At 40.5% G+C, this 27051-nt stretch overlaps 1 long non-coding RNA gene across 1 annotated transcript; it reads left to right on the forward strand.

The window, feature by feature from the left end:
• The first annotated feature begins 375 nt into the window (after positions 1 to 375).
• LOC122455795 lies at positions 376 to 25696 on the forward strand. The gene is made up of 3 exons (XR_006274264.1): positions 376 to 439; positions 15226 to 15324; positions 25014 to 25696. It is a non-coding gene; the product is annotated as an uncharacterized LOC122455795 (long non-coding RNA).
• Positions 25697 to 27051: the final 1355 nt, after the last annotated feature.

Genomic DNA, 27051 nt, shown 5'->3' on the forward strand with positions numbered 1-27051 from the left:
AATCTATCCTTAATTCTACACTAAGATTGAAATGTATCCTTTGTTCTAGCTTTGTAAATATCTATAGTATGTCTCATGGGACTTGTATCAAGAGTGATACTGAAATACCATTGTTTGATTAAATAAACTTTTCAGTTGTTTGAGGAGGGCTATTTTGAACCCATATTGGGAAGTAAATATATTTAATTTTTAAAAATCTAATACCATAAATTATTAAGGAAACACTTACATACTCAGTGACCAGATAGGCCAGATGCTCAGCTAGTGTGAATCAGCATAGCACCATTGACTTTGATTGATTTACACCAACTGAGGATCTGGCCTGTGTGTTTTCATGTTAAAAGGTTGTATGGTTTATTCATGTCTTTATTCTAGAAAAGTTCATTTCTCTTCCTTAACAGCCAGCAGCACAGCAAGAAAAGAAGAGATGATAGAAAAAGTAAGCGTGCCCCATTTAATCTCAAGGATCCTCTAAATAAGAAATGTAAGAGAATAATATCCCCTTTGAAAAACACTGGTTTTACCTGGGACACAAAATACAGTAGAACCCTCAGAGTTATGAATGCCAGAGTTACGAGCTGACCAGTCAACCACACATCTCATTTGGAACCAGAAGTACCCAATCAGGCAGCAACAGAGACAACAACAACAAAAATACAGTACATTACTGTGTTAAATGTAAACTACTAGAGGATTTGACAAGGTAAGGAAACTGTTTCTGTGCTTGTTTCCTTTAAATTAAAATGGTTAAAAGCAGCATTTTTCTTCTGCATACTAAATTTTCAAAACTGTATTAAGTAAATGTTCAGTTGTAAAGTTTTGAAAGAACAACCATAATGTTTTGTTCAGAGTTACGAACATTTCAGAATTAACAACAACCTCCATTCCTGAGGTGTTTGTAACTGTCTATCATGGACAGAAGAAAACAATGCTGCAGCACATACATTGTAGCAGGAACATCTATTTGTTATTACACCTTTCACCACACTGCTGAACATCTCGACGGAGAGGAATGAAAGTACTTTTGATGGGAACTTGAGAAACAACATCCAGCTTCCCTTGAATGTTTCTTATCTCCCAATACCTCTATTATCAAAGAGAAATTTCGAGGTGATAGCAGTGTGACTCAGAAGACAGACAAGAATGCATATTTTCCAGTGCCACAGAATGAGACTTCTAGTCCAGAAGAAAATTTCTGGAAGACGATCACTACCAACCCTATCCTCAAAGCAAAGGGAAGACAAGGGAAAAAATTGGTAAAGAAAAGGAAAAATATTTCAGGAACCATTACAAAAGATAAAGGAAAAGAGCACAACCTCAGAGCCCAGCAGTGAGCTAGCAAAGTGGTTGAGTGAACTGAACTGACATAAAGAAAAGCAGTCATGCTGAGAGGAAGAAGACAGAGCAGACCAACCGATTATTAACCTATTTTTTGAAGATCATTAGTGCCTCCTGGAATGTGCTCACTATGCAAGGGAAAACACCAGTTTGCAGGAGAAAACAGCAGTTCTGAAACAGCATACAGCAGATAAAGCATTCAGATACATCTAGTACATCCCTTAAATAAACAGTTAATAATTTTGGTATATTATGTAAGGATACCTATTACTTCAGTACAATAGAAATCTATGAGCAAATACTGGGTACTCGATAACAAGTGGAGATTATGTGAGATTAATACCATTTTATGATAGAATTCCTATGTAATTATGTGTTACCCTCATGTAGTTACCAAAAACAAATCATGAATAATGTTTTTTCAACATACACAAAAGGATGTAATGATGATTTTTCCTTTGATGTACAGATGCTCAAATACTACATTGCTAGATATCAGCATATAGTATATAGATACACACAGAGAGAAAAGAAAAGGAGTACTTGTGGCCCCTTAGAGACTAACAAGTTCTCCTTTTCTTTTTGCAAATGCAGACTAACACGGCTGCTACTCTGAAACCACACAGAGAGAAGAAACTTAAAAATAAAAAAAAATTATGAACTACATAGAAAAGAGATTTGCTTTTGAAAATAACTTGTATATTAAATCTAAAATAACATTAGAATTTAACAAATGAGGGTTAGATTGTGACCTCTGAACTCCTAATGATAAGCAGTTACTTTAACTAACAGAAACAATTCAAGCCAACATAAGCAGCTGCTTGCCAATGTGAAGGAGAGGTTTACAATGTGGCCACTGATATTTTTGAAAGACTTTCTTCACTACAACTTTTGACATTCTCTCTCATTTGGCTGTATTACTTTTTTCAGAGTAGTCCCGTGCTCAGACAAAGGATTCTTTAAAATCCTAGATGGACTCTCCTTTAATGCCATATATTTACCGCTCATAAATAACATGACAGATTTTATCCAGTTGATCTAACTGAGTGACTATTTGTCACAGGAGTTCTTGGTCCTGAATAACAACAAGCTCAATCACGGAGCAAAAGAAGGAGCCTTTGAAAGTATGCACAAAAGCTCACAGGTCTTTACAGTGATTAGAATAATCTTTTCAGCATCACTACTGATCTGCCAATTATCCTTGTAAACCTCGTAAACAACATCAGGATCAGCCAAATGTCAGAGCAAACTTTGGCTAGGTGCAAGAACTTGAAAGTACTTATCCTAGACAGTAACAGACAAATCAACAAATCTATTCCCAGGGCATTACACACTTCAAAACCTTTGAGCATAATCGAGATGAGCTTCAATCAAATGAGCAGTGTTTCTGCAAATCTCATCACACCCTTAAGAAATGATATTTGGAAGCCAATAAAATATCAGTGATTCCCATGATGCCTTCAGTGAACTATTGCAGCTGGAAAAGCTTGATTTCAGCCACAATCAGATTACTAATACGGGCATTAAGAAAAAGGATTTTTGTAACGTGATTAAACTTCTTCTCTTCTTCTTCTTCTTCAACGCTTAGCCAGACAGTCAGCTGTAGCAATCGTTTGCCATTTGGTCTATTTCTGAGGAACTGCAAAGGCTTGATGGCCTGAGAGTCCAACATCAGAATAGACTTGATGAACCCATGTAATAGGTTGGTGGAATTTTATCCCAGATATTACAAGTCACTCAGAGAATGGCGTTCGCTGGAATGTCTTGTGACATCCTTACAACATGTCAGAAAGTATAAGGTGCTGCCTGTGGACAATGGCCCCAGTAGTCTGTAGACCCGAGCGACCATAAACATCTGCATTACAGATGAAGTCATTCCACTTTATACCCAATATACAATGTTGACATTTTGTGTGGAAAGCCTCCAGTTTTGTCCAGCCAACAGCTAAGAGCTACAGGCCGATCACCTTGCTCTCCATTCCAGGGAAGGTGTTTGAACATATTTTTCTGGCACGCCTGGAGCTTTGCTACATCAGAAGCGTTGTCCCCAACAGTCAGGCTTTATAAGGAGCAGGTCCACATTAGATGCCATTTTGGCCCTCCGCTTGTCAGTGTTAGGGGGCTTAGTCCTTCACCCACTTACTTCCCTGGTCCTTCTCACATGAACAGAGAGCAACAATACCCAAAGTCCAAAGGTGCAAACAATTCAGTGTTTATTGGGGTGAACTTCCAGCAAGCATGATTCCAGTTTCCTTCCTTAGTATCCCCCTTCCCAGTTCTGACACCACAGAGCCTTACCTGTGGCCCTGTTCCTATTCCAATTTCCCACCCCCATTCCCTGTTCCCATTTCCCCACCCCCACCCCCAACCCACACACACTTCCTGATTGACTGCAGACTATATAGTAAAACTTGAGTTCTGCTTAGTTATACCTTAACCGATCATTTTTCTGAAATTTAACTAACCAATCCTAACATATTGTAACATGAATATTTAACCAATTATATCCCACCACTTTAATTAGTTTACACCCAGCAAAATTAATTATACTGCAGACAGAAACAATCACAGAACCAGACAGAGATTATACAGACAAATAGGGAAATGGGGAGTACAGTGATAGAACAACAAAGAACTGAGGATTTCACATCCCAGCTATTGATAAGTGAGTTCTTGCCAGACAGGATGCTATCAAACTAAGTTTCCTTTTACATCTTCTAGGCACTTCCCTTTCTCTGGAGGCGATAGGCATTATCAGGACAGGACTGTATTCCTAACAGCCCAATAGCACCTTATTTCAATGTGACTAGTTTGGAATGTGAGGAGGTGACCGGTCGCTTCCCAGCTTATGGCTGCCTCTGCTGCTTAGCCAAAGGCCTTAGCCTAAGCACAGGGCCTCAGACTGTCACAGTACTTGTGGCACCTTAGAGATTAACAAATTTATTAGAGCATAAGCTTTCGTGAGCTACAGCTCACTTCATCGCTTATGCTCTAATAAATTTGTTAGTCTCTAAGGTGCCACAAGTACTGCTTTTCTTTTTGCGAATAGAGACTAACACGGCTGCTACTCTGAAGACTGTCACAGTAAGAGAAGGACCTTATGCTGGCAAACAGTGATTTTTATTCTTTCTTTTATGCCTCTCTTACTAGCTAAGTGATAAGAATACACCTACATTCTTAGAGTATAGGCCTTTACAGACAGGTCTGAATATCTATATCCTAACAGTTAGGAGATACATCGCGAGTTCAGGAAGCCCCTGCACGTAGTGTATGTTGATCTTAAGGCTGCATTTAATTCAGTAGAACATGTCGTGTTATGGAAGGCCTTAAAGGGAGTAGGTGTCCCTACCACTGTGCTGGACTTGATTAGAGAGATGCATAATGGAACCACTGCCTGTGTTCATCTGGGGTACCGGATGTCAGTGCCTTTTAAATCAATATCTGGTGTTAGGCAGGGTTGCATTCTGTCCTCTGCACTCTTTTGTCAGGCAATGGATTTCATAATGCAGCATTCCATCAAGTCCATAGGCATTATTAAACTGGAAAGCCTGAAACTGGTAAAGAATTTGCTCACAGCAGTACCTAAAGATTTATCCAAATCTCTGAAAGAGTGAATGCTTAACACAAACAGCATGTCTTTAGTGAAGAAATAGGCATTTTTTAAACTAGCAAATCTCATTTGAATTGATCTTTCAAACAATAAAATAATCCACATAGCTGCTGAAGCACTTAAAGGCCTATCAGTCTTCACCACTTAACTTCAACTCACAATGGGCTATCAGAGGTTCCTTGCCAGCTACTTATCACATTATAGTCACTTCCTCTTCCATAATCATATTCATGCTATACCAATAGACTCTTTCTGTGGCAGTCACAGCATTGAGAGCCATATTTGTCTTGTCTGTTTAGAGAACAACCAAATCTGTCCCAGTAATATTGATGTGCACACACTAAGCTGCTTGGGAGGGTGGTTCATTCTTATTAAATACATACATTACATGTGTGTGGGAAGAAGACAGTGGAATTTCTTTTAGAAGGAATGTCAGAGCGGAGATTAACCTTTGACTTCTGACCTATTCAAGCAAGACAGCAATAACAGAGGCAGGTTTCAGAGTAGCAGCCGTGTTAGTCTGTATTCGCAAAAAGAAAAGGAGTACTTGTGGCACCTTAGAGACTAACAAATTTATTAGAGCATAAGCTTTCGTGAGCTACAGCTCACTTCATCGGATGCATTTGGTGGACCAGTCCTTGCTTACAGACAACCCCCCAATCTGAAGCAAATACTCACCAGCAACCACACACCACACAACAGAACCACTAACCCAGGAACCTATCCTTGCAACAAAGCCCGTTGTCAACTCTGTCCACATATCTATTCAGGGGATCATTAGGCCCCCATCATAGGGCCTAATCACATCAGCCACACTATCAGAGGCTCGTTCACCTGCGCATCTACCAATGTGATATATGCCATCATGTGCCAGCAATGCCCCTCTGCCATGTACATTGGCCAAACTGGACAGTCTCTACGTAAAAGAATGAATGGACACAAATCAGACGTCAAGAATTATAACATTCAAAAACCAGTTGGAGAACACTTCAATCTCTCTGGTCACTCAATTACAGACCTAAGAGTGGCTATCCTTCAACAAAAAAGCTTCAAAAACAGACTCCAGCGAGAGACTGCTGAATTGGAATTAATTTGCAAACTGGACACAATTAACTTAGGCTTGAATAGAGACTGGGAATGGATGAGTCATTACACAAAGTAAAACTATTTCCCCATGAAGAAAAGGAGTACTTGTGGCACCTTAGAGACTAACAAATTTATTAGAGCATAAGCTTTCGTGAGCTACAGCTTGATGAAGTGAGCTGTAGCTCACGAAAGCTCATGCTCTAATAAATTTGTTATTCTCTAAGGTGCCACAAGTACTCCTTTTCTTTTTGCGAATACAGACTAACACGGCTGCTACTCTGAAATATTTCCCCATGGTATTTCTCCCCCCCACCCTACCCCCCACTGTTCCTCTGATATTCTTGCATAATGACAGGTTTCAGAGTAGCAGCCCTGTTAGTCTGTATTCGCAAAAAGAAAAGGAGTACTTGTGGCACCTTAGAGACTAACAAATTTATTAGAGCATAAGCTTTCGTGAGCTACAGCTCACTTCATCGGATGCATTTGGTGGAAAAAACAGAGGAGAGATTTATATACACACACACAGAGAACATGAAACAATGGGTTTATCATACACACTGTAAGGAGAGTGATCACTTAAGATAAGCCATCACCCACAGCAGGGGGGGGAAAGGAGGAAAACCTTCCATGGTGACAAGCAGGTAGGCTAATTCCAGCAGTTAACAAGAATATCAGAGGAACAGTGGGGGGTGGGGTGGGGGGGAGAAATACCATGGGGAAATAGTTTTACTTTGTGTAATGACTCATCCATTCCCAGTCTCTATTCAAGCCTAAGTTAATTGTATCCAGTTTGCAAATTAATTCCAATTCAGCAGTCTCTCCTTGGAGTCTGTTTTTGAAGCTTTTTTGTTGAAGTATAGCCACTCTTAGGTCTGTGATCGAGTGACCAGAGAGATTGAAGTGTTCTCCAACTGGTTTTTGAATGTTATAATTCTTGACGTCTGATTTGTGTCCATTCATTCTTTTACGTAGAGACTGTCCAGTTTGGCCAATGTACATGGCAGAGGGGCATTGCTGGCACATGATGGCATATATCACATTGGTAGATGCGCAGGTGAACGAGCCTCTGATAGTGTGGCTGATGTGATCCAGATCATACCACTCGATCCATTGTCTACAGCCAAGCGCTACGATATAACCGCATTTGCTCCAACCCCTCAGACAGAGACAAACACCTACAAGATCTCTATCATGCATTCCTACAACTACAGTACCCACCTGCTGAAGTGAAGAAACAGATTGACAGAGCCAGAAGAGTACCCAGAAGTCACCTACTACAGGACAGGCCCAACAAAGAAAACAACAGAACGCCACTAGCCATCACCTTCAGCCCCCAACTAAAACCTCTCCAACGCATCATCAAGGATCTACAACCTATCCTGAAGGACGAGCCATCGCTCTCTCAGGTCTTGGGAGATAGACCAGTCCTTGCTTACAGACAGCCCCCCAATCTGAAGCAAATACTCACCAGCAACCACACACCACACAACAGAACCACTAACCCAGGAACCTATCCTTGCAACAAAGCCCGTTGCCAACTCTGTCCACATATCTATTCAGGGGATACCATCATAGGGCCTAATCACATCAGCCAAACTAACAAATTTGTTAGTCTCTAAGGTGCCACAAGTACTCCTTTTCTTTCTGATATTCTTGTTAACTGCTGGAATTAGCCTACCTTGCTTGTCACCATGAAAGGTTTTCCTCCTTTCCCCCCCCTGCTGCTGGTGATGGCTTATCTTAAGTGATCACTCTCCTTACAGTGTGTATGATAAACCCATTGTTTCATGTTCTCTGTGTGTGTATATAAATCTCTCCTCTGTTTTTTCCACCAAATGCATCCGATCAAGTGAGCTGTAGCTCACGAAAGCTTATGCTCTAATAAATTTGTTAGTCTCAAAGGTGGCACAAGTACTCCTTTTCTTTTTGCGAATAACAGAGGCAGGGACATAGCAAGAAAACCGACTGATTGAAAAGTATTTAGCCAAAACATTTTAAAATAGTTCACATTTTCCGTAAGGCTCCCAAAATTAAAAATAATAATGATTTTGGATTTTATTTTTTAAAATTTTATCCATCAAACCAATAACTCCATGCACATTTACCCTGGTTCGTAATATGTATTTGCAGATTAAAGAACATATTTTTAAAAATCTGGGACAGAAACATAATCAGATTAAATTATACATGTAACCCAAGCAATGCCATGTTATGACCTTGAAAGGCTTTGTCATATGCATGATTAATATCTATTCTTTAAATAATATCATGGACTTTTCATCATAGAAATCCACTAATGGGCATAGCAAGAAATTTTCCTGCACGCTCCTGCACACATTTAAAGCATATAGAAACTTGGATGTAATTTTAGGACCCAGTTTTCCATCCATGTCACATGGAACTTGCACTCACTTTAGTGGATCTTGTTCTCTCTATAGGTCTGAGCCTTCAATCTTTCATGGCCATACTAGCGACATGGTATTCCGCCTGAGTAACAGGCTGGGCATTCTCTTTGGAGAAAGGTGTGTGTGCATGTGTGTGTGGAGGAAAACAATCCATCCCCTCCCCTCTTCAAAGCTACAGAGTAACTGCAAAGCCTCCCTCTGCCCCGAGGCTACTTCATTCCAAAGGCTGAACTACCTCTCCATAGGTCCAATGCATCCTGCTATGGAGGTGGGAGGACTGGAGTATCTTCACAGAAATGTATGTCACCCTGCCCAGGCCCTACTGCCCACTGCCACATAGATACCTCTATAGAATTGTCCTCAGTGCTGTACAGGGGATATGTCTCTCTTGCAGGTCCTCTCCTCGTGTCTACTCTCTCCCACCATGTACAATGCAACTGCATCATTTCTCTTGCTGTGTGGACCTCTGTGGAGGCTGGTTTTCTCCCTTATTGAAGAGTAACCCATTTTAAAATTCAGAGTGCTAGCCATGGTAGTTTGTATCAGCCAAAAAATTGAGGAGTACTTGTGGCACTTTAGAGACTAACAAATTTATCTGGGCATAAGCTTTTGTGGGCTAAAACCCACTTCATCGGATTGTTTCATGTTCTCTGTGCATATATATCTTCCTACTGTATTTTCCACTGCATGCATCCGATGAAGTGGGTTTTAGCCCACGAAAGCTTATGCCCAAATAAATGTTAGTCTCTAAGGTGCCACAAGTACTCCTCATTTTTTTTCCATTTTCAAATTGTTATTCTGTCCTGTACAGACCAGATCCCTAGCTCCATAAAGGCTGCTATATATGGCTTCAAAGGCAAAAAGCTGACCCAAATGGTCAGCTGGGGCGTCCCCTCTCACAGGGGAATACTTTGGTGGAAAAGGTCAAGCTTCTGCACCACCACTGTTCACATCTCCTGGAGTCGAAAGTGGCTCCCAGGAAGTTGCTACCTACCCATGGCTGTAACTTGGCACAGCGTGCAGCCCTGAAGCTGAGCAAACTTACAAGGGGAGCTGAACCAATTTCTGGCAGCCCTTTGGATTCAGTGAGTGCAAAGGTGCTGAATAGTTTCCTTTGTCCTGAAGATCAGGGCTTATAACCATTCATTTCAACACAGGTCCTCTTATTAATTAAAGATAATGGGCCCCATGTTCCTTTTTCCATACGCATGGGGAAGGGAGATTGTGGGCTAGGGATGTTCTCTGGTGCCATCCTCCCCCCTTCTCCTAATGCAGTGGGATCCCCTTCATGGGTGCTCTATGGATTTTAGGTAGTGGGCCGGTTTGGGGAGACCTTCTGGGTGCCTCCATATTCTCCCTTTCTAAACTTGTGGAGGCAGATTTCACTTGTGCTTCTTTCCCTTCCAAGGGAGTTCAGGGGAAAGTCATTCTTCCAGGAGCCAGCAGGAGATGATGGGGCCAGATGGCACATTGGAGGCAAGGAGCATATGGACAGATGACCTTTGCTTCTTGTGGCTCTCCAAGATCTACACAGATCTCATGGGAACTCTGGGCTAAGAGAGCCGAACCCCGGGCTTCTTCTGTCAGGAAAACCAGAACAATTTCTTCCCCCAAACCAAAGGCAGAATTCATTAGAAAATCTGCAAATTGAAACTGGCAGAGCTTCCGCTGTGAGATTTTGCCTTTATTGTTTTGGTTTGTTTGCTTTAATCCATTAACAGAAGTATTTGTCACTTGCATTTGTACCAGTAGAAACTGAACATACTTTATATGGGAAACTGAATCTTCTTTTACAAACACCAGGTGGTGGTGCTGAGTTATGCAGATAATTTAAGAAACTGCTTGCAGATGTTGTTTCATTGTACAACAACAGATTGGAAATGGAGTACTTGTGGCACCTTAGAGACTAACAAATTTATTAGAGCATAAGCTTTCGTGAGCTACAGCTCACTTCATCGGATGCATCCGATGAAGTGAGCTGTAGCTCACGAAAGCTTATGCTCTAATAAATTTGTTAGTCTCTAAGGTGCCACAAGTACTCCTTTTCTTTTTGCAAATACAGACTAACACGGCTGCTACTCTGAAACCTGTCAGATTGGAAATGGGGGCTCCATACACTTTTTCCTATTGGAGAGCCATTTAATATTCCCTTTTACTATGTAGAATAAAGGTTACGACATGTTTGAAAGTGAGTTTTGAAAAGAAATACTGGGAAAATAAATAAATGGCAATCACTGCACAATAACACCAAGCCCCTAAAAATATCTTACGTGACACACACCGACTTATTGTTGTGGAAACAGAATATTTAGTTGATATAACTTTATAAACATTAAAGAATTAATCCTTTGCAACTTTATTTTTTGAATGGCATTTTTCATTCATCATTCAAATCATTTGAAATATCAAAATCGAGCATTTTTTTCCTCCTCTTCTCATAGACTTTAAGGCCAGAAGGGACCATCATGATCATCTAGTCTGACCTCCTGCACATCGCAGGCACAGAACCTCACTCACCCACTCCTGTAATAGACCCATAAACTCTGGCTGAGATACTGAAGTCCTCAAATCTTGACGTAAAGACTTCAAGTTACAGAGAATCTGATCCTTAATGTTCTTAGCATAATTAATTTGAAGTGTATATTTTCCCCTTTGTTGGCAGCCATTGTGCAGTGTCTCTTACTGTCAGTGAGTGTTTCACTGTTGGTGTTAATTCAGATCCCACCAACATGAGGTCTTTTGTTAAGCAAAGGTAATGTGACATTGAAATGAAACAACTGCTAAAATGAGTTTTAAATGTATTTCCAGTTTTTCCTACTGATTGCTGCAATTCTGCTTCTGACTGATACCATTATGTCATACTACCATTGTAATTCTGCACTGTTGCCTGGAATATCACAAAATATCTAACAAATCCAACAACACTGCGCATGCTCAGATTCACCTTTTTTCCTTCCCAAGCTGGCCACTGAAGCATATATAGGTACATTTATGAAGACATAATTGAGTAAAATGTACACCACTTTAATGACTTAATTGGCTGTTTACCGAAGCACAGAGCTATCCAGACATAGCTCATTTTAGAGGCCTTAGAAGTTGAATTGAAAAACCTTTGAAAATGTGTCCCTAATTCACTCTCTTGGCAACTTTATTTCTCATGTATTATATTAACCACTGTGTCCTCTTATCTTGTCTCTGTTTAGAATATGATTAAAAATACAGTTGTTTTGTTGCATTTTATAACATTTTCGGCCTACCTGCTTAATTTAAGATGAAATACAACGTAATTGTAGAGAGACCGTTTTGTCAACAGTATAAATCAATCCCTAACTTCTTTGAGTTCACTCATTCCAAATAACTACCTGATTGCTTTGATAAGAGGTTAGTAAAATAGCATTAGCCCAATCCAACAGTACTCACAAATGTTTTGGAGAGAAAGGATGATCTTGTAATTAAGACCCTGGACTATGTGTTAGGAGCTCTTGGTTCTTTTCCCAGATGTACTTCTCAAGCAAGCTACTTAATCTCTTTGGTCAGGGGTGAAAGTAACTTAAAGGATTTATCAGTACTCCGGAGTCCTTAGGAGGGGCGGGGCCTCAACCGGAAGAGGCGGGGCCTCTACCGGAAGAGGTGGGTCCTTTACATCCCTGGGCCCTTTACATCAAGATTTAAAGGGCCCGGGGCTGGGACTGTGGTAGCAGCAGTGGGAGCCCCGGGCCCTTTAAATCGCCACCCAAGTCCTGTTGCCAGAGCCCCAGAGTAGCAGTGGCAGCCGGGGGCTCCAGCGGCGATTTAAAGGGCCCGGGGCTCCCAGCCACCGCTACTGCAGTGGAGCCCCGGGCCCTTCAAACTGCCGCCACAACTCCCGGGGCCCCAGCAGCAGGGCTCAGGAAGTGATTTAAAGGGTCTGGGGCTCCAGTTGCCTCTACCGCCCCAGGTCGTTTAAATCATCCCTGGAGCCTGCCAGAGCCCTGGGGTAGCAGTGGCAGGGCTCTGGTGGCTATTTAAAAGCCCAGGGCGGTAACAGTGGCCAGAGCCCCAGGCCCTTTAAATCATCCCCGGAGCCCTGCTGCCGCTCCAGCAGCTGTTTATAGGGCCTGGGTTGGTAGCTGCGGCAGGAGCCCCAGGCCCTTTAAATCGCCGCTTCTGCCCATCCGCCGCTTGCCCAGGGCTCTGGCAGCAGGGCTCCAGAGACAATTTAAAGGGCCCGGGGCTCCAGCTGCTGCTCGCAGCCCCAAGCCCTTTAAATTGCCGCCTAGGGAAGCCGATCCGCTCCGGTACAGTGCACGGGCTCTTGCCGGTACGCCGTACCAAGGTGTACCGGCTTACTTTCACCTCTGTCTTTGGTCCATATGGTCAGATGGTATAAACTGGTATAGCTCCACTGAAGTCAACTGAGCTACAGTGGTTTTCCCAGCTGAGGTTCTTTATGTTTTAATTCTCTATCTGTAAAATGTGATAATAATTCTTCCCAACCTCACAAGTTGCAAAGGATTAATTCATTAAAGTTTGTGCAACACTCAGTACAATGATTGGAGCCATATAAATATCTAGATAGACAGAAAGATAAATTGTGAACTTGGAACTCGGACTAGGATCTTAAATAGATTACTAATGTTCATGAAACCTTTGTGCACACCTGGGACCAATTATATTCTTGTGTCAAAAACACTGGAAATTTTCAATTTCCCATTATTTTGATTGTCAAATGAGCATGACTCAGTAGTTTTGACTGCAAGGACTTTTAGTTGAGACTCAATCTCAAAGTTAAACAGGGAGGTGCAAATCAACAATGATTGAAACCAAAGAAAATCTTGGCACAAACAAATATTCACACAACTCTCTCTCAGTATCTTACTTTATAAATTAGGTCAAATTAGGGCTCACCAAATGTTTCACTTGGATAATACGTCTTTTAATATTAAATAATATTGTAATGTGTGTACATTAGAGTATTTATTGTGTGACAATCCCTCAGTATTAATTAAAGACATGATTCAGCAAAAATACTTTAAGCACCTGCTTATCTTTAAGCATATGAATGGTCCCACTGAAGTCAATGTCACTACTCATGCTTAAAATCAGGCAAAATTATTAGAGGAACCCCTTATTCCTCCAACATCACCATTCCCCGCCCCCAACACACACAAACTGTCTTCCACAGTTTTCCAGCTGATTTCCTGCCAGAACGTTATGGTACAGAGTTGTTACAATGTTTTTCCACTGAATCCACATAATACTATACATTTTCCAGTACTTATAATTTAAATACTGTTCCCATTCCAGGCTGCACAAAGGAATACTTAAGTATAATTTACTTTTTGTTTTTTATACTTAGTGTAGAACAGAAGAATAAAAAAAAATGCATTGAGTAAATAAGACAAAAATGGTACAACAGAATTGCTTGAAATATTTTGTTTTACTTGTAAAAGTTAAACAAAACAAAACAAAAAAATTCTAACATATAAAGTGCAGTAAAGTTTATATATACAGAGCACAAGGGATATGCTGAGCTGCAAGCAGAGAAAATGTTGGCTACATATGTTCAACTGGTAATATGTGCTTTTATTTTTGCAATGTCCTGCAATAGTTCCAAGAAAATATTTACAAGATGCAATATAAATGTGAATGGAATCATGTTTTCTAGGAACCAAATAATAAGTGATGAACAAACTAAGCCTATACAGTTTTGCGCAGTTTTACACACTGCACCAATGTAGCCTTATGATCCTCTAGGACCCTTGCACAGAGAGCTGATTACCTGAAACATACTGCTACTATTTTTTTTTAAACAGACACTCTGTTCAAGATCATCTGGCCCGCCAACACATGCCTTTCAATGTTATCTCTTCATCAGCTAAACAAAACCTGGTTTCCAAAGGCTTTCCATTTCCACAGGTGTTTCTTATCAGTTCCACATTTTCTTCTGACAATGTGGAAAAAAAATTCATATGCCCCTGCTTAGTGACCGTTGCCTAACCCAATACTAAGAAGATTTCTGAAATGCAGAAAGTGTCCTGTGTGCTGCTGTAATATCTACATATCCCAAGGGTCTGCTGCTGCTCTCTCTTTTTCAAGTACAAGACAGCTACAGTGTAAGACTCACATGCCTACCTTTCAGCACAGAGGAAAATCTGATTCAGAGTCAGAGAGAGGAAAGCTGTGACCTGTTTAAAAAGAGAGGCGAAAAATACAGTTATTAGGTGCATTGTGTCTGACTAGCTTTCTGGGCCAATTATTTATCTATAATTAATTACACTGTGGCAGTGAATTTCTGTTGCTATTACTATTTAACCCTGTTTTGGTCACTGGTTATTTTAATAGTCAAGCATAAACCAATTTCCATGGCAGTCGTTATAAAATGATACTATCAAGACTTATTCTTCTAAATAAGTACACACATTTTACCCCTCCGCAGCTACCTATAATCAGCACCCCTTTGGTCAGCGATGTCATTCTTTTACACAGAGGTTCTGCTCTAGGGGGTTCTTAATTCAATGTGGACCACAAAATATTTTATTTTCACACTGCACTAAGAAAAATAGATCATATCACACAAATTAGTGTGTTATATATATATGCATGCAGATAATATATATGTATATATATGCATGCAGATAATATTTTAGGGCCTGATTCTGCAACCATTACTTGAGTTTAGTAGTAGTTCATTCCACAAATGTCCTACTCAGATCAAACTGCATAAGAGGGGGCAGAATCAGATCCCCACGGAGCTATTTTCACTTTAGGAGAGTACCTATCATTAATTCCCCCTCTTTTGCCTAGATATGTCAGTCCCTGTGAATGAGATACTCTATCAATCTCTAGTCTAAGGCACCCTGGAAGAGGACCAGAACAGCTGTGCAATTTACAAAATGTGGTGAGGTAAGAATGGAGTTACTGCCTTGCTTCTGAATGGCTTATTGGCCATTGGTATTGGCTTATTGGTCTGAGAGTCTCGTTTTCATTTTAACACTTTTTCCCCCTGTAAAGTTAATGTAGCCTTCAAATATTTTTTGTTTACAAATCCAAACAGGAAAAATGTCTAAGGAATACGCAAGACTTCCAACAATATTTATACTGTCTATTTATTTGAACTTCCAAAGCTTATCTGAGCATGATCTGACTGAAGACACACACACATACGTCTTGCCTTGCCTGACTGATGACACACACATATATACAAGGCATTTTGAATCCCAAAAACGTATTTAAAATACTTATTAAAATATATTTCATTGACATAATTGTCTTCAGTGTAGACTCCTGTCTGCATTGAAAAACTTTTTAAGAAGCTGAATTCTGACCTAATTTGTATAATTAGGCTGTAAGCATTTAAGGGCAGGAACTATATTTTACCATGGATTTATAAAGTGCCTAGTATAATGGCGCCGCAGTCCTGACTGGTGCCTGGAGGTGCTACACCAATACAAATGAACAATAATAGTACTAGCCCTGATCCTGCAGTCAGATCCCCCATATATGGACTCCTAAGATAGTGCACAGTCCTGTCAAACTCACTGTGGCTCTGCATGGGCCCAAGGGTCTGCCAGTGCAGAGCAGGCAGAAAGACAGGAATTGTGGTAATGACCACGCAGAATTCACTGTAGTCTCTCTTGCAAAGGAATACTTAGAAACGTTAACAGCTGGCTGCTATACACTTGCACTGAGACCTTGTGCAAACAAGTTTTATGAAAGGTTTCAGAGTAGCAGCTGTGTTAGTCTGTATTCGCAAAAAGAAAAGGAGTACTTGTGGCACCTTAGAGACTAACAAATTTATTTGAGCATAAGTTTTCATGAGCTACAGCTCACTTCATCGGATGCAATGATTATGAAGTAATCTAAGAGAAAAAGACTGCATGTGAGCAATCTGCACTGTTTAAAAAACACAATAATTCCACTGTTTATATTTGTTAGATTCTCTTTGCCTACATATTAGACTAAGTGCCTCTTAAATGTCAGTTTAAATAGTATTTTCTGAGTAGCAGCTGTGCAAGGGCACATTTGAATTCAATAACTCCATTTTGATTTGATGTGAAACTGGTAGCACTCAATAAAGGGAAAAGATTTTTTTTTCATGTTTGATATAAAGAAATTCTCTTTTGGCTTTGTATACTAGCCTTCAGCCCTGACTGACATATGATGACCCAAGTCCAAAAGAGCTGACCCAGGGACTTCTAATAAAAATGCTCTGAATGCCTGAAGTGTTGTTGAAAATGAAGAGCCTCATTTGCTCTGGTTGCTTTGCACTGCTCCAGTAATGCAAAGCCAATGTAAACCCAGCCTAATGAGTTTATGGCTGCTTTGTAACGCCAGAGTAGTGCAAAGCATTCAGTGCATGGATGGTGTCCCTAGCGTCTGTTTGCCAGAAGCTGGGAATGGAAGACAGGGGATGGATCACTTGATGATTACCTGTTCTGTTCATTCCCTCTGAGGTACCTGGCATTGGCCACTGTCAAAAGACAGGATTAGGCTAGATGGACCTTTTGTCTGACCCAGAATGGCCATTCTTATGCATGCTTTTGAATCTGCCCCTAGTCTCTTCATTATCACTATTCTTATGGAAGTCAGGGCTGGAAGAGAAAGGGAGAGCTAAGGAGAGGTTTCTCCTTCAAGGATTTTGAATGAATTTCACACTCCACAACAAAACAAGCTATCCCACCTATGTTGTAGGTAAAAACAGAGAGAAAAAATGAAACATTGTAGCCCTGATCCGGCAACTTCTTTCACATCAGTGGGGATCCACTCAGACATAGCAGTTTGCTCTCAAGAAGTTGCATATTAGGCATTCTATGCACTCTTAAGAGACTAAAGGATAGCTTCAGGTTTAAAGACATGCCTTTAGGATGCCATAATCCAATGAAGAAGCACCATTTTTGTTATGAAATATAATTTAGATCCTACCTGAGGCCTAATTCTCATCTCAATGAATTGCAGTGGCAAAATTCCCATTTACTTCTGTGGGAGCAGGAACAGTTCCTTAAACTGTAAGGTACCTTTGGGAGATTTTTGTTTTCCTTTTAATAATACTTTGCTCTTCCAGGGTCTGGTCCTACTTCTAAAGAAATCAGTAGCAAATTCTCATTGATTTCAGTCAGAGGGGGATTGGGTCCCTAGTGATTTGCATTTAAATGATATATTGTAATGCTACTAATAAATAATAATAGTGATCGAACTCATGATAGAAATGAAAATCTCTTATATGCTGCTGTTACTCATTTGTAAGTGAGGTGGCGCTTGTGTAGTCTCTGTCTATCTCGCTCTGTCTCAGAGCCAGGGGAGCCAGACGGACCCATAGTCAGACTACGTAGATTTACACAGCCCATTATATCAGCAGCAAATATCAGCTGGGACAGCTAGTAATTGTCAAACCATATATACATATGACTGTACATGGCTCTGGAAAATGCAAAGCACTGTTTACTTCTTGACTGTAAATGAGCTTTCATGTTTTAATAAGGCAAAATTCTCTCTGTGTACTTGACATGCCTTGTTTTGTTTTAATTTGCTTGATACATCTGAATGGACGTGTTTTTCATCATGAAAATTAAAAAGGCTTCTTCCCTCTCACACAGCTAATCACTGCAAAAATTAAACATGCTTATCAGCCAGCTGTGCTTCACTGCAATCTTTTGCTTCCATCTTTCGTCCCAGTCTTCAGAGGATGCAGGGCACATCTGTTTTGTGTCAGCAAGCGATCTTTGCTGACTTACTAGGGTAAAGAAACCATCATCTTTTTCTCATCAGAATTCAGCAGGAAAAGGCAGAACACTTATGAAATAATAAAATATGACAGTGGAAGGTCTATTACAGCAAGCAGAAATGTCATCAAATATAATCACAATATTTTATGCACGTCTGAACAAGGGGGTAAGGAAAGTTCTTGCCTAGATACACGGGCCCAAATCCTGATGTCCTTGCTCAGAGGTTACTCATGCAACTCTTACTGCAGTCAACGGGAGTTTTGAATGTATAAGGATTTTAGAATTCAGCCCACATCTGGTTATGTGGCTTCTGCCAAACTGTTTCACATTTCATTACACCCTTGAATCTCAGACGAAAAGCCTGAATTCTTATGCCCCTCTGATGGTGTAAAAGGACTGTATAGTTAGTAGAACCCGCCTCTGGGGAGTCCTACCTGGTGTAAGGGAGTTCTCTAGGCAGCACTGAGTGGGTCACAATGCTCTGTGCCACACCCACTAGCAGCCTCTGGTGTAGGAATGGGTCAGCTGCATGGTCAGGGTGGGAAGGGCATGGCTGGGGAGTGCTGCTCTCTAAGTTATTCTTGGCTGCTGCAACACAGATTAGAACTCTGAAACTGCTCTAATATATAGCAAGTCTGGTTCAAGGATACAAGGAAGTGCAAAGATGGACTGAAGCCACTTTTGCCCCACCCCCAGCCTTTGCCCCTCACTCCACACATATATGCCTGCAATGAATGTACTATACTTTTTTGTGAAATGTAGACACACCCCTCAGCTTCACTGACAGGTTTCACACATCTTTTAAATGAACTTGGACCCAGTTTTGAGCAAACCAGGGCCAGCGTATGTTTTTTTTTAATAAAAACCATGCACAAATTTGCTGTTGTGAAAGTGGATGAAATTCTTTCACCTTGGCTGCTCTCACTTTGAATTTCAGGTTTGAACAAAGCCAGATCCCAGAGTGAAACTTGGAGCAGGAAGGGATAAAATCTGCACAGATCAAAAACCAAAGACAAAGTTGGGGTATAAAACCAAATGGGACAAAACGGCTCGGTTCCTTACAGCTATGCTTTAGAACGCACACATTTTGCAACTAATTACAACATCTGTCTGAATCAGAGGATAAATGGGAAGGAGCCAAGATAGTCCAAGGGAGTGGTAATGGGATATAGAGTGCGTAGGTCAATGGTTCAAATGCAACTATCCCACAAGCATCTGAAAACAGTAACCATACAATGACTATCTAGTGGTCTATAAAATGAGTTGTGGCTTCCTAAATAGTTTCCAACTAGATGTGTGTCCAACATCTTAAAATCCTCTGAAACTCTTTGGTACCCATGTTGGCGGTCTCAGCAAAGTGATACAGAAACTGAACTACTCTCTTACTCCTAGAGGTGGCTCCACTAGGATAATGGAGGAAAGCATACACTGCTGCTACTTGTCATATATCCATTCTTTTCTATGGTTACACAGAGGTCTTTGGGTAAATCTACTTTCTACTAGCACTAAATTCACCATTTAGAAAAAATCCATTTTCTAGCATTTTAACTGTCATGGTACAGAATCATTAATTACTATTTATAGTATATAAAAATAGAGCCACAGGGATGTAGTCATCTGCTGAATCTGGGAGGTCATAAAGAAGACACCCTGTGACAGGTTATTCACATAGGTCTATGAATGTGCAATGTGTCTTGTAACAAGTCTTTACATAGCCCAATGTGGATCTAGAAGAGGTGTTACTATACCACAACGATTCTCAAACTGTGGGTCAGGACCCCAAAGTGTGTTGCAATCCTGTTTCAATGGGGTCGCCAGGGCTGGCGTTGGACTTGCTGGGGCCTGGGGCTGAAGCCTGACCCCCACCATATGGGGCCGAAGCCTGAGAACTTCATCCCTTAGTGGCGGGGATCAGGTCACAGGGACTTTGGCTTTGGTCCTTCATCCCAGAGCAGTGGAGCTCAGGCTTTGGCCCCAACACCTAAGGCAGCAGGGTTCGGGCAGGCTCAGGCTTTGGTTCCACCTCCTGGTGTCCTGAAGTAATTTTTGTTGTCAGGAGGGGGTCGCGGTGCAGTGAAGTTTGAGAACCCCTGCAATATCACATAGAAAAGTCTTAAATGATTCCATGTGAAATGATAGGAAAAGGTTTCTGATAACTATTGCCTGCCCTCTAACTTTGTGATATATACATTATGCTTTTCTATATACAGTAATTTTGAAATGCACTGTGCATTTAGTTTTTGAGTTTTATAACCTACTACTTTTTCATTACTGTGGCTGAAATGAAATATAAAGATGGCAGTGTATAAAAGGGTCATTTTGGCATATTCACCACTTAACATCCACCACTGGTTTCTTTCCCCCTGAGGGAGGAGTGGAAATATACGATCAGTCACTTAGCCTGCCAAGGGAATTATGTTATATTTTTACCAGCTGTAGCTGGGAGCCAAGGGGCAGTTGTGTTTCACCTTAAGATTGACTTTTGTCACAACTCAGAAGATTTGGATGCATGTTTTAAAAAGAATATCCAGTTTGGGAAGTTTTGCATGTGAATGAGTGGTTATGATGGTAGTAAATTTCATGGAACGCTGCTCAATTAAACATGAGGGTGTCTGGGAAGTTACAGAGAACAGGATCTCATAGACAAAAAGGACCAGAGTGGTGACTGCTGAGCAGCAAGACTTTCAAAAAGGGGTATGCTGAGCATGTAATAGGGAAGATGAAGGCTTTTTATCGGCCAGCTTTCAGATGTTTGTTTGGAATTATTAAAGATCAGAATAGGTAGGGACAGAGTTCTGACTCTCTAGATGCTCAGGCTGTATTGGGGCCCTATCCAAAGCCTATGAAAATCAGAGGAAAGCCACCCATTGACCTCAATGGGTTTTGGATCAGTCCCTTAGTGCACTGTCTCCACCTAAGTACTCAGCCTTCAGGATTTTGAGAAGGCACCTCTCATTGAAAAGTATGATATCCAGAGACGTCACTTGATGACAAAGTTCTGATGTGCCCTACCTTGCTTTCCTCTCCCACACCCAGGGCTCAAGAGAAGAAATGCAGAAAATCATTTGCCAACATCACATTTGGATACTGATCCTCATCCAGAGGACATAGAAACAAATATTATGGTTATCATACTGTGTGATCTGTTAATGGGTTGTGCTGGGATGGGTCTGGAGACAAAGAGTTGCTATATATGAAATAAATCCCCTGCTCTCACTACAAGCTGACAAAGAAACAATAGAAACAGATAATGACCAGGGAAGGATCTGCAAAGAAAAATGCTCAGGAGTTCCTTGGCCATCAGGAAGCTACAGGTACGCTATACCCTTTGAGTAACTAGTCACTTGCAAAATGTGCACTTCATGTTTTAAAAGAATGATCACAGAAATAACCATGGAGGAAAATAAGCTAGGTACTAGTTGCAGCGGCGGTAGGAGAAGGTGGGATCTCTCTGGTACACTGAAAACTTCATTCAGTTGATTTACCAAAATTGTATTCATCCAACCCAAGAAGGCTGGGCTAGCATCAAAAGGAGGATCAAATACTATTTATGACAGTGGACAATGTAGTAAATCAACCAAGGCATGCATAGCCACACCTCTAATGTGTAGCTGCCAATGGCCCACAGTACCTCCAGATATGGGGGGTGCACAGTGAAATATGTTCTCTTACGTTAACTCTTTAAAGAGCTGCTTTCAATATAGCTGGTAAAATTGAGTTATCATGATTTATTTCTGAACTTCAGAAGTATATATGAGATGAAATGTGCACAAGGGAATGATATAGCTCTGTAGCCAATGGGTTAGAGGAGGAACCAAGGAGCAAAAGGGCTCTTGCACTGGACAAACAAAAACTACTCTCCGTGGACATTTCATTATTTCAGGGTTCCTGGTCTCATAAACATAGCTTGGGTAAAACATTGTATCCATTATATCTATTCAAAATACTGCTGCAAAGATTACCTCTCTGGCTCATCGCTCCAACCATGTCACCCCTCTCTTTTCATCCGACCCTATAAAATACTCAACAATGGACAGTCAGCTCTGAGACCACTGCCTATTAATCTAACCAGAATCATCTCACTTGTGCTACCCACATCTGTTTGTCGCAACCATCTTCTGAACTGGGATTGTGAACTCTGAGGGCAGGGACTCTTTTTGTGATGTGTTTGTATGGTGCTTAGCACAATGGGACCCTGATCCATGTCTGGGACAGCACAAACCATAAATAACAACACTACCACACTACATCCAGTACATCAGAACATATTACTGGGGAGAGGCTATTTTCTTACCCTCGCTCTTGCCAACTACAGTGTGACTCTCATGCTTTTGAGTACGAGTTACTGCTAGTTTCCACATGCTGCGCCTCTAACCTCGCAACCCCTCCCCTCACTGTAACAGCTTCCAAGGCCCTTTTTCTTTCCTGTAGGAGGGCTGGATAGTATTACACTGTTCTGTAAGTCGTTCAGCAGGAATGTTCTCTCTCCCCCCCCAGACCCCGTCCCTGCACAGTTGGATTGATGTCTAACAGCCTAGAGAGAAATAAGTCAGCAGTGATTCTTCATGACAGAGAAATATTCATGCTTTCCTTGATCATCTCAACAATAGGTTGGCCACACACTGGCTTTCAGGAAGGGTCCAATTGCTTTACCCCTTACCCCCCTTCAGAGCTAAAACAAGATTTCAGAAACAAATGCACCAGAGTGCAGTTTATCACTGAAACAGTATGTACCATTTTTGAAAGGCACTGGATTCACCAGGACCCTGAATCTCTTCTATCTCCTTTGCAGGATTCATTAGTTATTTTAAAGATCAATCAGTTTGCTTTACTTGGGCCTGATCCTGAGCTTCTGACTGATGCAAAGTGCTCATTCATTTCAAAGGAGTTTTGTGTTACTGAGGAACACAGAATCATGCCCCTAATCTTTGAAAGGCAGGTAAAAAAACCAAGTCTGAATCTATTGATAATAGTTTTCACTTTTACATGATAGCTTGGTCATCTCTGATAACAATCAGGTCAATGTGTATTTATTTTACTGTCTGTTCCATGTCCTCTGGTGACAGATTTTTTCACAGGAGATATTTAAAAAACAGAACAAAAGTGCAAGTCATTCTCCAAGGATACTTTTCATTTGTGAGGACTGGGAAATGAATCACAAGCCTCTTCATACATGCGGAATAAAGTTTTCCTCCCACCCCCATTCCAAAAACCACAAAACTCAAAAAGGTAATTAGCAGTGTGTTTTTTTGTCTGTACTTGTGAGGCACCTTCAAGTGCACAATATGATTCCAAGTTGTAAATGAGATACCAGTGATTGTGGGATCTATCGTGGAAGTGAAACATGGATCGTTTGGTTTGTTGTAATATACTTAGTGATGAAGGCCTAACATTTCATAGACACTAATCTTTATGGCATGCCTGTTTCCTGAAATATTTCTTTTAGCTGGAATTACACTACAGAACTGAGCACTTCCTGAGAAGCCTTCTAAATATAATGGGAACGGAGAGCACAGAGCACCTCTTGGAAGGCGCTCAGTATCTAGTGGGATTAGGCCCTATAAGAGTTACTCATTGTCCAGTCTGAAAAGCATCATATACATTTCTAGTTAGGAGTTAGCATATCCTCATTTAGACACATCCCTAAAAAGTGGTGCAACATAATAGCACAGTGTGGCCTAATGATTCACATCTGCAATCCTACTGAAAATTTAAAGTGATATTCATTTACTTCTATTTGGAAGAGACACTGTTTGCTCCACTATTCTTCGATGCAGTGACACAGTGAGATGGCAGAAAACAGATATTCCCCATGTGTCCACTTCAGAACAAAACTCCTCTGTTCTCTTACAAGCACACATACACACAAAATTGAGCTGATAAAGTATGATATTTTTCAGACTAGGACTACTATTAAAATAAGAGATATGTCAATATAAAAGAGTCAGGTTTGAATAGTAAAATATAGTCACAAGCTATATTTATTCAGTGCAGTCATATAGTTCTGATGCATAAAATTTAAAAAGCCCACCTCACCTGTATATTATCATTCTTACCACTGTGGGGACTGATTCTCTACTCTTTTACTGACTATGCATCAGGGTAATTCTATTGAGATTAGTGAAGTTACTGTGGTTTAAAATAGTGCAGTGAAATGGAAAAATTAGGCTCACTATTTGTACCACAATAGCACCCAGAGACCCCAGTTAGGATCAGGCTTTCAGTGAAGGAACGTACAACTCACAGGTAGATGTGGTTTCCAGTTGATCACAGTCAACACTCCAGTGGTTGCCCACTCACCTTCAAAATGTTTGTAGCTAAAACCCTACACATAGAACTGATGACACCAGATGACCTTAAATTCTCCAAATTGGAGACCACCCAGTGTAACTGCCTCATGCAAATAACACACAATTTTTGTTAGCTGCTAGACTGATGGCCTTTGTGTACCCTATGAGAGTAATTTCAAATTTCAATTTTTCCCCTGGAAATCAGAGCTACAATGAATGACTGTACTAAATTTTAAGACTATATCTGAAACCGACTGTATAGAGTCTACCACAGTCTGACAGCCATAAAGTTAAAGCACAGGAATGGTTGAACTCTCATATGAAAGGTATACTGATGACCTTTGATGGAGAGGTCAAAGTTTGAATTTGGGATTTTTCCTTTATTTAGCATAATTGTGCTAATATAATATGAGAGTGTATCAAATGGAACATAGAACATGGAAATTAATTGTACTTGTCAGTCATCCCACTACAATTGCTTCTATTCTATTCTTTATTATTTAGAAAGCCCCAGAAGTGTACATGACTATATACCAGACAAATGCTTCTTTTTTTTAAAAAAATATTTTTTAAATTTCAGGCTTGCTGAATCTCAGTTGCTATCCTGGCTGTCTTCCTGTATATCACTCTAAGAAAGAAAGAAAGAAAGAAAGAAAGAAAGAAAGAAAGAAAGAAAGAAAGAAAGAAAGAAAGAAAACTGGGAAAAATAATGAGCAAGACAAGAGGAGAGCAAATAAATAAAGAGGAAAACAGTGTGGTTTTGGTTTCATCATTGACTCTGAACAATGAATTTTTAAAAGATTTCCTTTTTCCTTTGGTGAGTGCTCAGTAATTCAGTTCAGATAAAATCTCCTCCATGCAGAGATTCCTCTGCACCTGAAACCAAACTTTGTTCAACATTCAAAAAACAAACAAACAAACAAAAAACCTTCCCCACATCTCTTCCCTGCTCATAATTCTGTCTCCTCACGCTTTTTACAGCTATAAATTGACCATATGCCAGGTTTTACTATCTGCCAGATACATATTTTTAATTTTTGAAGTTTGTGAATGGGTTTTTATATATAAAACTGTTTCAAGATTATAATTACAATGATCCACACAACTAGGGTGGGCTCAGGTTTTCTTTTTGTTTCCTGGAAAAAATTACCACCATAAATCCTTGAGCTCTGCCACATACAAAGAGCCTCCATTGTTTCATGTTGTTTTGAACTATTTATAAGCACTAACTGACTATTAGGTTTTGTAATAACTCACTGCTGGTTTATGAATATATTACTCTGTAGCTAACTAGTTTGCCAGTAGCCTCTAACAGGCAGAAGTGGAAAGGATATATGTTGCTGCTTAGTTTATCTTCAGCTGTTTTAGTGAAAAGCAATTAACTTAGCCATTGCAAGATGCTGGGCACCCACAACTCTAACTGAAGTTGGTGGGAGTTGAAGACACTCAGCAGTTCATAGGATGGGACCCTCCATTTGCAGACAATTAAAATATCTTTTACACAAAGTAAAGGGAAAGAAATACGTTGGCTTTTTATTTATTTGCATTTACGCTTGGTAGCATTGCTCTCTGCATAGTGGAAAATAAACTAGGAATGAAGGAAGTGATGCAAGATAAAATGAGAAGCTTCTCTAATTGTCTACCACAATTTATTCCACACTTGAACCTTATTTTATGGGTAAACAGAAGGTTGGTTGACTTTCTTTCTTTCTTTCTTTCTTTCTTTCTTTCTTTCTTTCTTTCTTTCTTTCTTTCTTTCTTTCACCTGGCCACCATAACAGTCTTATCAACTCTCAAATCCCAGGGTCTCAAAGCCATTCAGTGGAGGGGGCCAAATTCCACTACTAGTTATTTTGGGGAGCAATCCAACAGTTATGGTCCCTGAGCCAAGACATACATTTAATACTCCATGGCTCCCCCGCTCCCCCCAACAGACTACATTAGAGCACCCAGCGATGTAATGGGAGGGCATTGCACAAAGATTAAGGGTAGAATCCAGCCTTTACAAAATGACTGAATTTTAGCAACTATTATTTATTCAGAATGTTATTGTCACATTCAGAATCATTCAGTGGAAACCTACTGGCCCTATTTCAGGCCACTGCTCTTTCTTCCCTTTGTTTCTCTTCCTTCCTTACGCCATTCAGAGCCATTGTTGCAGGCTATCTGTAGACACAGGAAGACAACACCACATCAGTTTACACACACTTTGCATTTGGAAGCTTTCCTTTGCAACAATGAGGGCTTAAACTTACATTTACCGCCCCCTCCCCACGAAAATAAATGACGAGATTCTGCCCAATCTGAATATGTCATTTGGAACCCCATAAATACCTCAAATGGACTGGATCTAGCCAGTGGGCCATGTGTTTGACACCCTGGCTCTAAACTTTTTGAAGTTTTTTCCATATCTGCATCTGTTTAGTTGTCAGAAAAGAAGGCTAAGGGGGGACTTGATAACAGTCTTCATATATGTTAAGAGCAGCTATAAAGAGGATGGTGATCAGTTGTTCTCCATGTCCGCTGAAGGTCAGACAAGAAGTAATCAGTTTAATGTGCAACAAGGGAGATTTAGGTTAGATGTTCACAAAAATTGTGTTTATAATTAGAAAGCTAAA

Source organism: Dermochelys coriacea, chromosome 1 (genome assembly GCF_009764565.3).
Source record: "Dermochelys coriacea isolate rDerCor1 chromosome 1, rDerCor1.pri.v4, whole genome shotgun sequence".
Taxonomy (NCBI): Eukaryota; Metazoa; Chordata; order Testudines; family Dermochelyidae; genus Dermochelys; species Dermochelys coriacea.